The sequence below is a fragment of the Dipodomys spectabilis genome, unplaced genomic scaffold (assembly GCF_019054845.1).
Source record: "Dipodomys spectabilis isolate Male_0828 unplaced genomic scaffold, ASM1905484v1 ptg000050l, whole genome shotgun sequence".
NCBI lineage: Eukaryota > Metazoa > Chordata > Mammalia > Rodentia > Heteromyidae > Dipodomys > Dipodomys spectabilis.
Window position 1 is genome coordinate 966,832 of NW_024870727.1, and position 11,660 is coordinate 978,491.

Here is an 11,660-nt window from a genome sequence, read left to right on the forward strand (position 1 = left end):
TTTGTCTAATATCAAATAGCTATAGGTCTATGTGTTTATTACTGGGCTTTCTAGTCTGTTCCTTATGTTCTTGTAGAATTTTTGTGTTAGCATGAAACATTTTTTCCTAGGGCCTAGGCAACATCTCAGCCTCCTGGAGTCAGATTTCGGTCTAGCTGTGTCTCAGCTGGCCCAAAGCCTCAGTAAAGAAGGAGGCTAAGAAGGGACACTTTTGTGTTGGTGAAGGGGGTGTCCTCTCACTGCAGCCTGCATCTTCTAATCATCCACTGACACTCCATCCCTATGGGAGACAAGTGGGTTTGGCATCTGGCTCTGTAGACCCAGCAGTTGTACCTTTCAGAACCCAGAAGGACATTTGGCATGATGTTGGGAAGAGTAGTAATGGGAGTTCTTGACAGGTAAACCCTGTTTGGACAAGCAGGATTGTGATAGAATTCCTTACCAGGCAATTTCATTTAGTTTCAGGGGCAGGAACACCTTTTTACAGGAACCCAGCCAGAAGACTTATCACAGAGTGCCAGGAATCATGTGTCTATGCTTCTAGAATACCCAAGACTGAACCAATAGACAGATTCCTTGGAACCATTTTGCCTGGATGCTGAAAACAGGACTCAGGAAGGTTTTTGTTGACTTAGAAAAGTTATCGATGTGATTATGAAGGGAGGCATGACATTGTCCAAAACCCCTCTGTACATCACCTTTATGATAACAATTTTATTTTTAAAAAGCTTCTGAGCCTGCAGGACACAGACCAGGGCATCTGTGGACAGGGCAGCTAAGGAGTGCAAAAGAAAATCCTATTGTCTGGATGCCCTCTCCTCCAAAGGCTCCTATCTAGAAATCCCTTTCACAAACAAATCCATGATCACTGACAATGTCAGCCCTTCCAGCTGATATGTCAGACAACTGCTGGGATTTAAATGCACACAGCCTTCCTGTGATAGAAATTAGGCTGTAGAATCTTGTGTGCAGGCCAAAGATAGAGCAGGCCCACTTCATTCATTTCATTAACACCTGGACATAAGGGCAGTCTATTACAGAGTCCAGAGACTTAGGTCTGCTCTGGGTGCTATGTAAGCCACCCTTCCTCTCTAGCCATAAGGAAGAGAGGAAATATTGATTCCTCAAGGCATAAGGAAGGATCTGGAATTTAGAGAAGGCCTCCAAAGGAAAAAGGAGAGAAAATACACCTCTAAAGCAACCTTAGAAGTGAATAAACCTTTAACTTTTAACTCTTGAAGAAAGCTCAGCCATAGAGCTAGTGATTCATGACTGCACTGCTAGCTACTCAAGGGGCTGAGATCTGAGGACCAATGTTCAAAGCTAACTGGAGCAGTAAAGGGTGTGAGACTATTATCTCAAATTAACCACAAAAAAGGCAGAAGTGGACTAAGGCTCAAATGGTAGAGTACTAGCTTTGTGTGAAAATGACAAGTGAAACATTGAGGCCCTAAATTCAAGCCTTAGTACCAACACAAAACAAGAATAAACAAAGGCAGGTTTCATGTCCTTAATCAGCAGAGCTGGGACACAGTTTGAAAGGTCCAGGCTCAAGAGCCTGTTCATATTCTGGCTGGCTCCCCTACACCCTCAACTCCATAATCTCCTGGCCATACAAGGTAGAGAAACAGGTCTGTAGACACAGAGCTCTGCTTAGGAGAAGACTGGCAGGGCCCTATAATTCCTGCCCTGCTGGTCTGTTGCATACTTCTTCCATGAAGCACCTGGGGCTGTAGTCCCTGGAGAGAAAGTTCCCATTCTCCCAGCCTGGAGAACAGTGGTCAGGAGCCTGTGGTTTTTTGTGACTGGCAATGCTGGGCTATGCCAGACATCCTGAAACTGTCTCTCCAGCTCTGTACCACCAGACATATGTAGCCAAAGCTGGCCCAGGACAATGTCTTTATCCAGGACTCTGGGCTGCCTTTCTCTCTACTGCCAGCAGGTATGGGCACATTCTGGGGCCATCAAAGTAATGGCAAAGGCATAGGAATCTCAGACAGCTCTACTGTAAAACCTTCTGGCACCATCAGGCTTAGTGAGGCTCAGCCCTCAGGACTCTCAAAGGAGAACTGCAGCCAGTGCTACTGGGAGTGTCTGGGTGTGTGTGTGTGTGTGTATGGTGAGGGTGGGGTGTCCTGAATTACCTCTCCCCACCCAATAGCAAAGGAAGCCAATATGGTCTACTGGGGAGTCACTGAGCACATAGTGGGCCACGCTTTTCTTTTTCTGCTTCATGGTCTCATAAGAACAGCAGAGCTCTCAGGACAGTGACCTTTTGATTGGCCACACAGCAAACCTCCTGCTTCACCAGATCCTTTACCCTCTACCCTGGGCCTGAGTTTTTATTTTTATTTATTATTTTTTATCTGTGTCTCTGTAGTGAAAACTGAAATTGTGATTGTTGCTCAGGATTGCTTTAGCTATTTGGGACCTTTACAATCCATATGAATTTTTGCATTTTTTTCATGTGAAGAATTATGTAGATACTTTAATTTCTGTTGCATCGAATTTATAGATCACCTTTGGCAGTATGGCCATCTTTATAATCCATATACATCGGAGATTCTTCAGCTTTCTGGTATCTTATTCAAAGTTTTATATTTTTTGTCGTAGATGGCCTGTACTACTTTGTTTAGTTTTTCTTTTAATGTATTTTTTTGACAGCATTGTAAATGTCTGTTTGATTTCCCTATGTATTGGGTCATGGTTGGAATACAGAGAAACAAATGATTTGGTGGGTTGTTTTTATAACCTGCTAGATTTCCAATACTAGTTATTATCTCTAGGAGCTTGGTGATTCAGTATTTATAGCACAATTTGATTTAGGATCATATCATCTGTAAATATACTCTGACTACTTCTTCCCTATTTAGAACATGAATTCCATTCATGTACTGAAAAGGAGTTGAGAGAATGAACATTCTTGTTTTGTTCCCAATTTTAGAGAAAAAGGTGTTAGTTTTATACCATTTAGTATAATGTTCATGGTAGTTTTGTCATAGATAGCTTGTTCTGTGTTCAAGTTTATTACTCCTATTCATAGCTTTTGCAGTGCTTTGATCATATAAAGTGGACATCTTTTTCTTTTTCTTATTTTTAGAAAAAATGGTTTTACATTTTCACTATTTAGTATAATGTTGGCTGTAGGTTGTCACAGACCGACATTTTTATGTTCAGGTATGTTCCTTCTTTTCCTAGCTTCAACAGAGCTTTTATCATAAAGAGATATGTTGGGTTTTGTTAAAGACTTTTTTTTGGCAAATTTTGAGATAATCCTGTGATTCTTGTCCTTAGTTCAGTGTGTATGCCTTGTGAAATTTATTTGAGTACAGTGTTTTGAAAACTCTAATACATTATAGTCTTTAGTATTTCTTTGATACTTGTTGTCATTTCTTTTTTCATATCTCATTTTGTTTTTGGGTCTCTAATTTTTTATAGTCATACTAGATTAAAGTTGCTAATCTTATTGTTTTCAAAGAGCCAGCATTTTTTAGCTTGCTGAATGTCCTAGGATATGATATCTTTTGGAAAAAGTTCCAATATGTGATGGGGAGTTACTAAAAGAAATGTTTAATATATTAAATGTTATATTAACATTTAATTCTGAGATTTCTTTGCTTATGTTTTATTTGGTTAATGCATCTTTTATAGAGAGTGCAGCATGAAATTCTCTTTATTATGTGGTATCTATCAGTACTTGTAAGTCCATGAGTGAGTGTTTAATGAATTTGAGTGTGCCACTGTTACCTGCATATATGTAGAACACTAAAATTACTTCTTCATGGATCATTCCTTTTACTAACATGAGGCAACTTACTGATATTGCCCTGCAACAGGTTTTTTTTTTTTTAATCAAAAGTAAATATAAGGGGTTGGGAAGTTGGCTCAGTGGTAGAGTGCTTGCCTCGAATGCATGAGGCCTTGAGTTCGATTCCTTAGCACCACATAAGCAGAAAAAAGCCAGAAGTGGTGCTGTGGCTCAAGTGGTAGAGCACTAGCCTTGAGCTGAAGAGCTGAGGGACAGTGCCCAGGCCCAAAGTTCAGCCCTCACGACTGACTTTTCACAGGATGAGTTTGCTTCGAAGGTCTTTGTCTGCCCTTTCACTCTGAATTTGTTTTTATCTTGGATGGTGAGATGTGTTAATTATAATCAACAAACAGTGGAAAGAAAGTAATGTTTGTGCACACAGATAAATTCAGGCCATGTTGTACTAATGTTCAAGGCAATAGAAGGTGTGAAAACAAAAAAAAATAGCAACATAGAAAAGATGCAGGTAGATTCTCTAATAGGGGCAAACAGCATAAAGAATAAAAAATATATCACCTACAAACAGCATAAAACAACAAAAAATATGGTGCTCATATTCTAGTTATTAGTATGTATTTGAGTATTTATCTGTGCTTAAAGATTAATAATATGGAGTGGAAAGATTATTTTTTTGATTTGGTCTTCTGGGTGTTTAAAAAATTTTTTTGGACTTCATTAGTTTCTATTTCTCATTCTTTGAGACGTTTCCTCTTAAATATATTTACTATGTCTTTATTTATCTGTTCTTCTCCTTCCTTAAGGTTGATTAGTAAATTTGGTCTTTGAATTAAGTCCTAAAGTTCTTGCAATCTTTTTTTCACAATTCTTGGATTTGTGTGTGTGTGTGTGTGTGTGTGTGTGTGTGTGTGTGTGTGTGTGTGTGTGTGTTTACTATTTCTCTCTTTTATATCTACTCTATTGTCAAGCTCAGAAGTTTGGTCTTTAATATCATCTGTTCTGCTTGTGAAATATTCTATGTTTTTTTTCCTCTGTCTGTCTTCAGTTTGATTGTTTTTCAGGATTGTGTCCCATAATGACTTCTTAACTTAGTTTATCTGTGGCTTTTTTGATTTATTTTAGCTGCATGGCCCCATTACCTTTGAACTCACTTCTTTGTAACACTTGGATTTCTGTAAGCAGTTTATCTGCTTTCTCACTGGAATTCTTTATTTCTCTCTTTGTATTTCCAGCTTTCTCATATTTCTTGTATTTCTTTGGTAGGTCTTTTTAAAATGTCTTTTTTTTAAATTGTTAAAAGACTGTACAGAGGGGTCACAGTCACATGAGTAAGGTAATGAGTACATTTCCTATCAATCATTATTACCTCCTCCTTTGTTTTTCCCCTACCATCCCTTCCCTCCCACCTCCTCAACCCCTTCAACCCCTGCCCTGCAAGTTGTAAAGTTTGTTTTCAGCATAGTGCCTTGTACATCTCATTGTTACAATGCATCGAAATGTGTCTTTATTACAGGATTTTATATTTTCCTTCTCCTTCCCAAATTAGAAAAATGTATATACAAAATGCAGGGCACTGGAAACAAATACAATGAAAACAGAGGTTATGCCATGGAGGAAGAACATACCAAAGAAACAAACAAACAAAATCACCTAGTACATTATAAATACGTTAAAAACAATAGCAAGAAAGAAAATAAAACACTTGTGTCCGTATCTTGACATTCATCTCACTTATCATCTTATACGGTCATATTAAGGGCTTTTAGAGGCTGAAGTCTCAGTATTGTCAGTGAACTAGGTGTTCAGTGGTTTGTGCAATATTTCCCACCATTGCATATGGGGATTATCTTAGCTTTCATATACTGGCAAATAAAAATTGAGTTAAATATTTAGGTAAAGTAAGACCTAAATAAATATATACATACATGAATAAATAAATAGATAACTAAATAAATAGCTTTATCTGTACACCTTGTCTTATTGTAGGTAGTGGAGCTGGGTTTTTTATGATACATTGTTAGATCTAAGCTATTTCAGGTAAAAGGTATGATGAAAGAAATATGGAATGAGTATAATGGTGTCATATGGATCAGAACTATATACCATGTAGGTATATAGTTCACTTCAGAGAGAAGTAGTGATATCAGGCATTAGATATATGTGTGAAAGAGGAAGGTTCTAGGATAAGGTATCTGTGAAGTGGGATTGGTTTCCAAAAAAAGAAGTCAGGATCCAAAAATAGAAAAAAAATTACAAAAGAAAGGAATAAGAAGAAACAGGAATATAACATATCTTGCAAACAACCTGAATATACAAAATTTGAAAAAGAACAACTCGAACCATGTCAATCCAAAACCCTGATAGATGCAATATACTAAAGACAAAAAGTCCCATTGCATGCCAGTGGGTCATATCTATAATCCTAGCTACTTAGGAGGTTGAGATCTAAGGATCACAGTTCAAAGCCAGTCCTGGCAAGAGAATCCATGAGACTCTATCTCCAATTAATTACAGAAAAAAATGGAAGTGGCACTGTGGCTCAAGTGGTAGAGCACTAGCTTTGAGCAAAAGGAGCCTATAGCACCCAGGCCAAGAGTTCAAGCCCTATGACCAGTGCAAAGAAAAAAAGATCCCCAAAGTTTTCATATTCTGTCTTTGTTCAGGTTAGGGTATAATTTGTTGCCCACTAAATTCTCTTTTTAAGATGATCTTCACTCCCAGTCACAAAATCCACTCAGTTACCTAGCTTGAATTAGTGCAATCCCTTCAGTAAAGGAGGAAGTGCTGTGTTGCTTATGAAACTTTACTCTTTCAGGATTTTATGTATGACTTTGAAGTGCTCTAGGATGAAGTGAATTACAGGAAATCTCTAAAGTTGCTGATTGTGTTCTGGAAAAACTACTGGTGCTGCTTTGTTTCCAGTCAGCCCTAGGCTATAATAGGCTCACCTAATAATCTGCCGCCTCTGCTCTGCAGGACTATGCATATAGGCATCTACCAAAATCTTATACTCTCTTCTGGATTTGACCAGTTGCACTGCACGAGTAATATGTTATGTGGGGAACTGGGTTATAACTGTATTTGGCAGTGATAACTTCGGGGACCTACTAAGTCAGTGCAGTTTTGTGTTCTGTGAATTTTTAGCAGCCCTGTCTCTGGCTCTGTAGATCTTGGTGGGTGGTGGGGGTGGGGTAGGGGAGTGTGACTCACTTGCCTTGAATATTGGCATGGCCTTTTTTCTTGGATATCTCTGGTGGCACAATTATTGTTGTAGCATGGAGATTCTCCTTGGGTACAGTATAGAGTTCCTTTGTGTACTGCTCTTCTGTTGTTCTCAGTGAATGGCTGTTACTGTCTGTGCCGTGGATTTTTTCATACTTCCAAAGGCTGTTTTGCTGTTTTTGTTTGCTTTTTCAAATGTGGAAGATGTGTGGGACACACCAGGAGATTTAAAAGAAAAAAAAACTACCTGGATTTATGCCTGTAATCACTGCAGCAGAACTCTAACCTTGTCAGTATTTGTTTGTGTAAAGATTTTTACTTGGGTAGTTTTATTCTCCACTTTTTGGAAGCATAAAATTCAATATTTGATGTGTACTAGACTCTGTTTATCCTTTGCATGGAATCTTGGCTTAAGCTGAACTTCCCTGATAAATTTCTGTACCTGCTCTTGCTTTAAGGAAACTCTTATTTTCTTCCTTAATTGATTATTTCAAAAATTTTTGTATTTTATATTTTACCCTCAATATTCGTGTTACATAGACTATGACTTTAGGAAGCTTTTCCTTCAGTTGAAACCTACAAACTTTGACTATGAGGGTGAAAGAAAATTTAAAAGAAAGATTGTTATTGTGGAAGTTAGATAAGATATTGACTGAGAAAAGAGACATGTTTTATCATATAATGAAAGATTGTAATATAAGTAAAATAAATTGAGGAATGTCAAGAGGATACACAAGTTTGGAGGAGGTGTGTATTCAGTTTACTGGCTATAAACAATGTGTTATAACTATGAAACCATCAACTCAGCCTTAGGTACCTGTCTGGTAGTGTATTTTGGGAGATGCAGAAACTGATGCTGTGTAGGGGAATGAATTTATTTTCTCCACCTATTAAAGAATTAAAAGGCAAGACATAATTTAAGGTAAACAGAGTAAGTTTATTTAAAAGTGCAAGGAAAGGCATGAAACGAAAGTAAGGAAATTATCCGTCTGTAGAGGGGAGAGTCCAGTAAAGTACTCTCAGAGGGCTTTTCTTCTCTCTTTTTTCCTTTTGTTATCTTTAAATAATTGTACAAAGGACTTGCCGTTTAACAAAGCAGTTTATGGATATATCTTCCTCAGTTACCCCTTTCAACATTCTCATCCATTATTCCCCTATCCACCCATCCTTCACTTTTCTTAATTGTGTAGGATATACATTGGATTCTTTTTTTAAAAAAATATTTTTGTTGTGTCTTAAATAGCTGTACAAAGAAGTTGTCAATCAGCAAAGTAGTTTGTGAACATAGTATGTCTTGATCAGTGCCATCTCTTTCAACCCATCGCTTCCTCACTTTTCTTAATTTTTTAGGATATATATTGATTTTTTTGGGGACAGACGGTGGTTTTTATAAAATTGAGCTCCTCCCTTATCTCCACTCTCTGTATTTGGGTCAAATGAGAGAGAGAGTGAGTTTGCCAAAAAATCATTTTGATCAAATTTAAGCAAAGGAGATATCAATAGAAGTAGCATCCAAGCAGATCTTACCTAATACACTTTAAGTTAAAAAAGCTAAGTTTGACAAGTACTTGTGATGTTGCAGGAAACCCAAACAGAGAAATAGGGCACCAAGAATTTTCTAGAAGCAAGTTTTATTGGTGTGCCAGAGGCCCAAGCTGACTTGTGTCCAAATGCTGAGACTTGGAACAAAGGATACTTGGCTTAATTAAATGCCTTTGTAAACCAGCAAAGAAAGACAGCATCATTTATTGTGATTATCAAAGAGCAGTATGGCTAACAATGGAAAATTTCTAACTCACGAATGCAGCAAATAAGTCCTGAAAGAGTGAGGTGGTAGTGTTAAGTGGTGGGTAGCTCTAGCAGGATAAAATACAATTTATAATAGTGGCTAGGCTTGACAAGGTAAAACTTGTTCCCTGTCCCTTAGACCTTCTCTACGCTATTACATTTCTTTCTTCGTGCCTCAACCTAACCAGTATCAAAGATCATCATCCTGATTTAGAGGCTTGTATTTTCGTAGCTTCATTACATGGGCTATTGTCTTTATAATGACCTTCATAATGGTTTTTGATAGATCACACTATCAAGAGAACTGAGCAGGGTAATAATACACCTGCTCCCAAGACAAGGATCATTGCCTGTATCAGGTTATTTAATCTACCCAAGGCAGAGAACTACACTCCATGCACATAATTTGGATTTCATATTTTCTGAATTGGGATGTATTCATGGGCAGTCTTCATCATCCTGTCTGTGATTTTTTATAACCTTTACCTTATTATTAATTTGTAAATAATAGTTACTTCAGTTGAATTTCTTACCTACATCTCATCATAGGCAAGTAAATAGTATAAGGCTATGGGGTTTTGGTATACCACCTTGCCTGCTTTGTTTGCTATTTTTTTTTTTTTTTGCTTATGTGTTATGGGCTTTTAGTTATAATCACAGTTTCCATGTGGAGCCAAATAATGTGATTCAGCATACAAATCAGGGCATAATAGTCCCATAACTGTTCTGCTCAAGAAGCAGAACCATAATACTGAATGATTTGCTCATTATATTTTGTTTTTAATTTTATGGGAACCCCACTTTTGTTCTTTTACTCTTTGTTTATATGAGAATTTCCAACTTTTTACACTGTCTGAGGCAAGCAAGTAGAAGGACAGCCTGATTGTGTATAGTATGCAAGAAATCAGCTGTTGAGTAATAGTATGTAAGAGTACACCCCCTGGGTGCTCACCTGGGTGCTGCCTAGAGGTTGGGGAAATTGACTAGAGGGTGAGATTGGGGTTTCCTCTGTGATTTGGAATTCTCCATAATTGAGTTTTTGGGCAGTGTTATAAAACTTTTGTCTTACACTAGTTAAACCTCCCACTGAAATAGTGAACTGGCTTTTTTGCGGAAGAGGTACAGTAATTTCTGATAATAGAAGTTTTAAAATCAGACACTTTTTCCTGGTTGGGGCAAGTGATCTAGCTCTTTCTCTGTCCATGGCCAATAGACTCCTAGGTTGCTATTCCCACAAAGCATATAGGGACCTTCAGTGTCTGGTTATAGACTTAGCTAGTTAGAAGAACAGGTCTTTAGCCTTGATACAGATAAGAACCTCACACCACAATTTTTCATAAAATGATAGAAAGATTTTGTATTAGGAATTCACATGGGTGATTGTGAGAGAAGTTTGAAGTATAGTAAGATCATTATACCTTTACTTATATGTGTGTGTGCTGGTCCTGAGGCTGGAACTCAGGGACTGGGCACTGCCCTTGAGCTCTCAAGGCTAGCACTCTACCTCTTGAACCACAGTTCTATTGCCAGCATTTTTGGGGGCGGTTAATTGGAGATGAGTCTCAAGGACTCTCAAAGCCCACATTGGCTTTGACTTGAGATCTGAGGATCTCAGCCTTCTGAGTAGCTGTGATTACAGACCTGAGCTGCAAGCTCCTCACATTAGGTCTGTACCCCCACCCTTAAAAAATAAGTTTGAATGCCAATTGAGTTTCCTGTTCCCTGCTTGGGTAAAATTTCCAGGTGCTTAGTGTGCAGTCAGAAGTCCTTCTTTTTTCTGGTGAAGGGCAGTAGTTTGTTTTCCCTGCTAATTTGTCCATTTCCTATAATTTCAGTATGGGCAGAAGATACCTTCATAGTATGCACAGCCAAGCTAAGAACTAGTATGCTCTTCATACATATATTATCATTTAGTTTATAGGTCAGTTTTCAGGTCGGGCATGTGAAAAGTCCCAAACAGCCATGTTTTTAGATATTATACCCAGGCTTGTTTGGGTCACTAAAAAAGCTATGGACATTTAACCATTGTTCTTGAGGTTGGTAGTTAGGGTTGTTGATAGGTTGTTGTGGATAGGTTGTTGTTGGTAGTTAGGTATGTTGATTATTGTGGGAGTGTAGTGAATAGTTAGTATGGCTGTAGGTGAAGTCCTCCATGGACTGTGCTTGCACAAAAGTAGCAAAAAGGGAGACTTGCTCCCTGTCATGTAGCCCTTCTTTTTTACTACAGGAAGAGCCATCCCCCTGTGGTACTGACTGAAAATGCATCAGAGGATTAAATCTGCTATGGGAAATAACTTGAGTAATAATGGTTAAAGTTTGAAAGCAGCAACAGACTAAACTATCAAGTTATTTCTATTGCATACAGCATTTTAGGATATTAAGACTGACATCACTGTAGGTGCTGCTAAGCTTATGTCATTACAATTAGGAATGCATGGGCACATGTTTGCTTTGTGTAGTATCATTAAATTAGGGAGTACCAGCTTGGTATACTGTCTTCTTCAGCATTGTATCCTAGAAGGCTTTTGCGGAACAGAAATATATGGACAGCCACAATTAGCATTATAGTTTTACATAGTTAGTTACATATTTAAAAGACCTTGAAGTAGAAACTTAGAGTCTTGATTTAATTTATCCTCAATTTTTTAAGTGGTCAAATGATTGACACTAGTCAACAAAAAATAGAGAATTACTTATTTACCAGACAGATCACATTCTTTATTTTAATATATCAACATCTACATATAAAATTACAATAACTTCACATGGGGAGAAAAATAGGAATAAATGCTAGACAACACAAAAGATAGCAAACCAAAACAGATACACACACATACATAGACTATGATTTGAGGTTCAACATCCTTCCATAGATACCTATAAA

The 11,660-nt window shown here is 37.7% G+C and overlaps 1 pseudogene; it reads right to left on the reverse strand.

Annotated features, from left to right (window-relative positions):
• Window positions 1-1,675: 1,675 nt before the first annotated feature.
• On the reverse strand, window positions 1,676-2,235 carry LOC122107250 (annotated as a pseudogene).
• Between the last annotated feature and the right edge of the window lie 9,425 nt (window positions 2,236-11,660).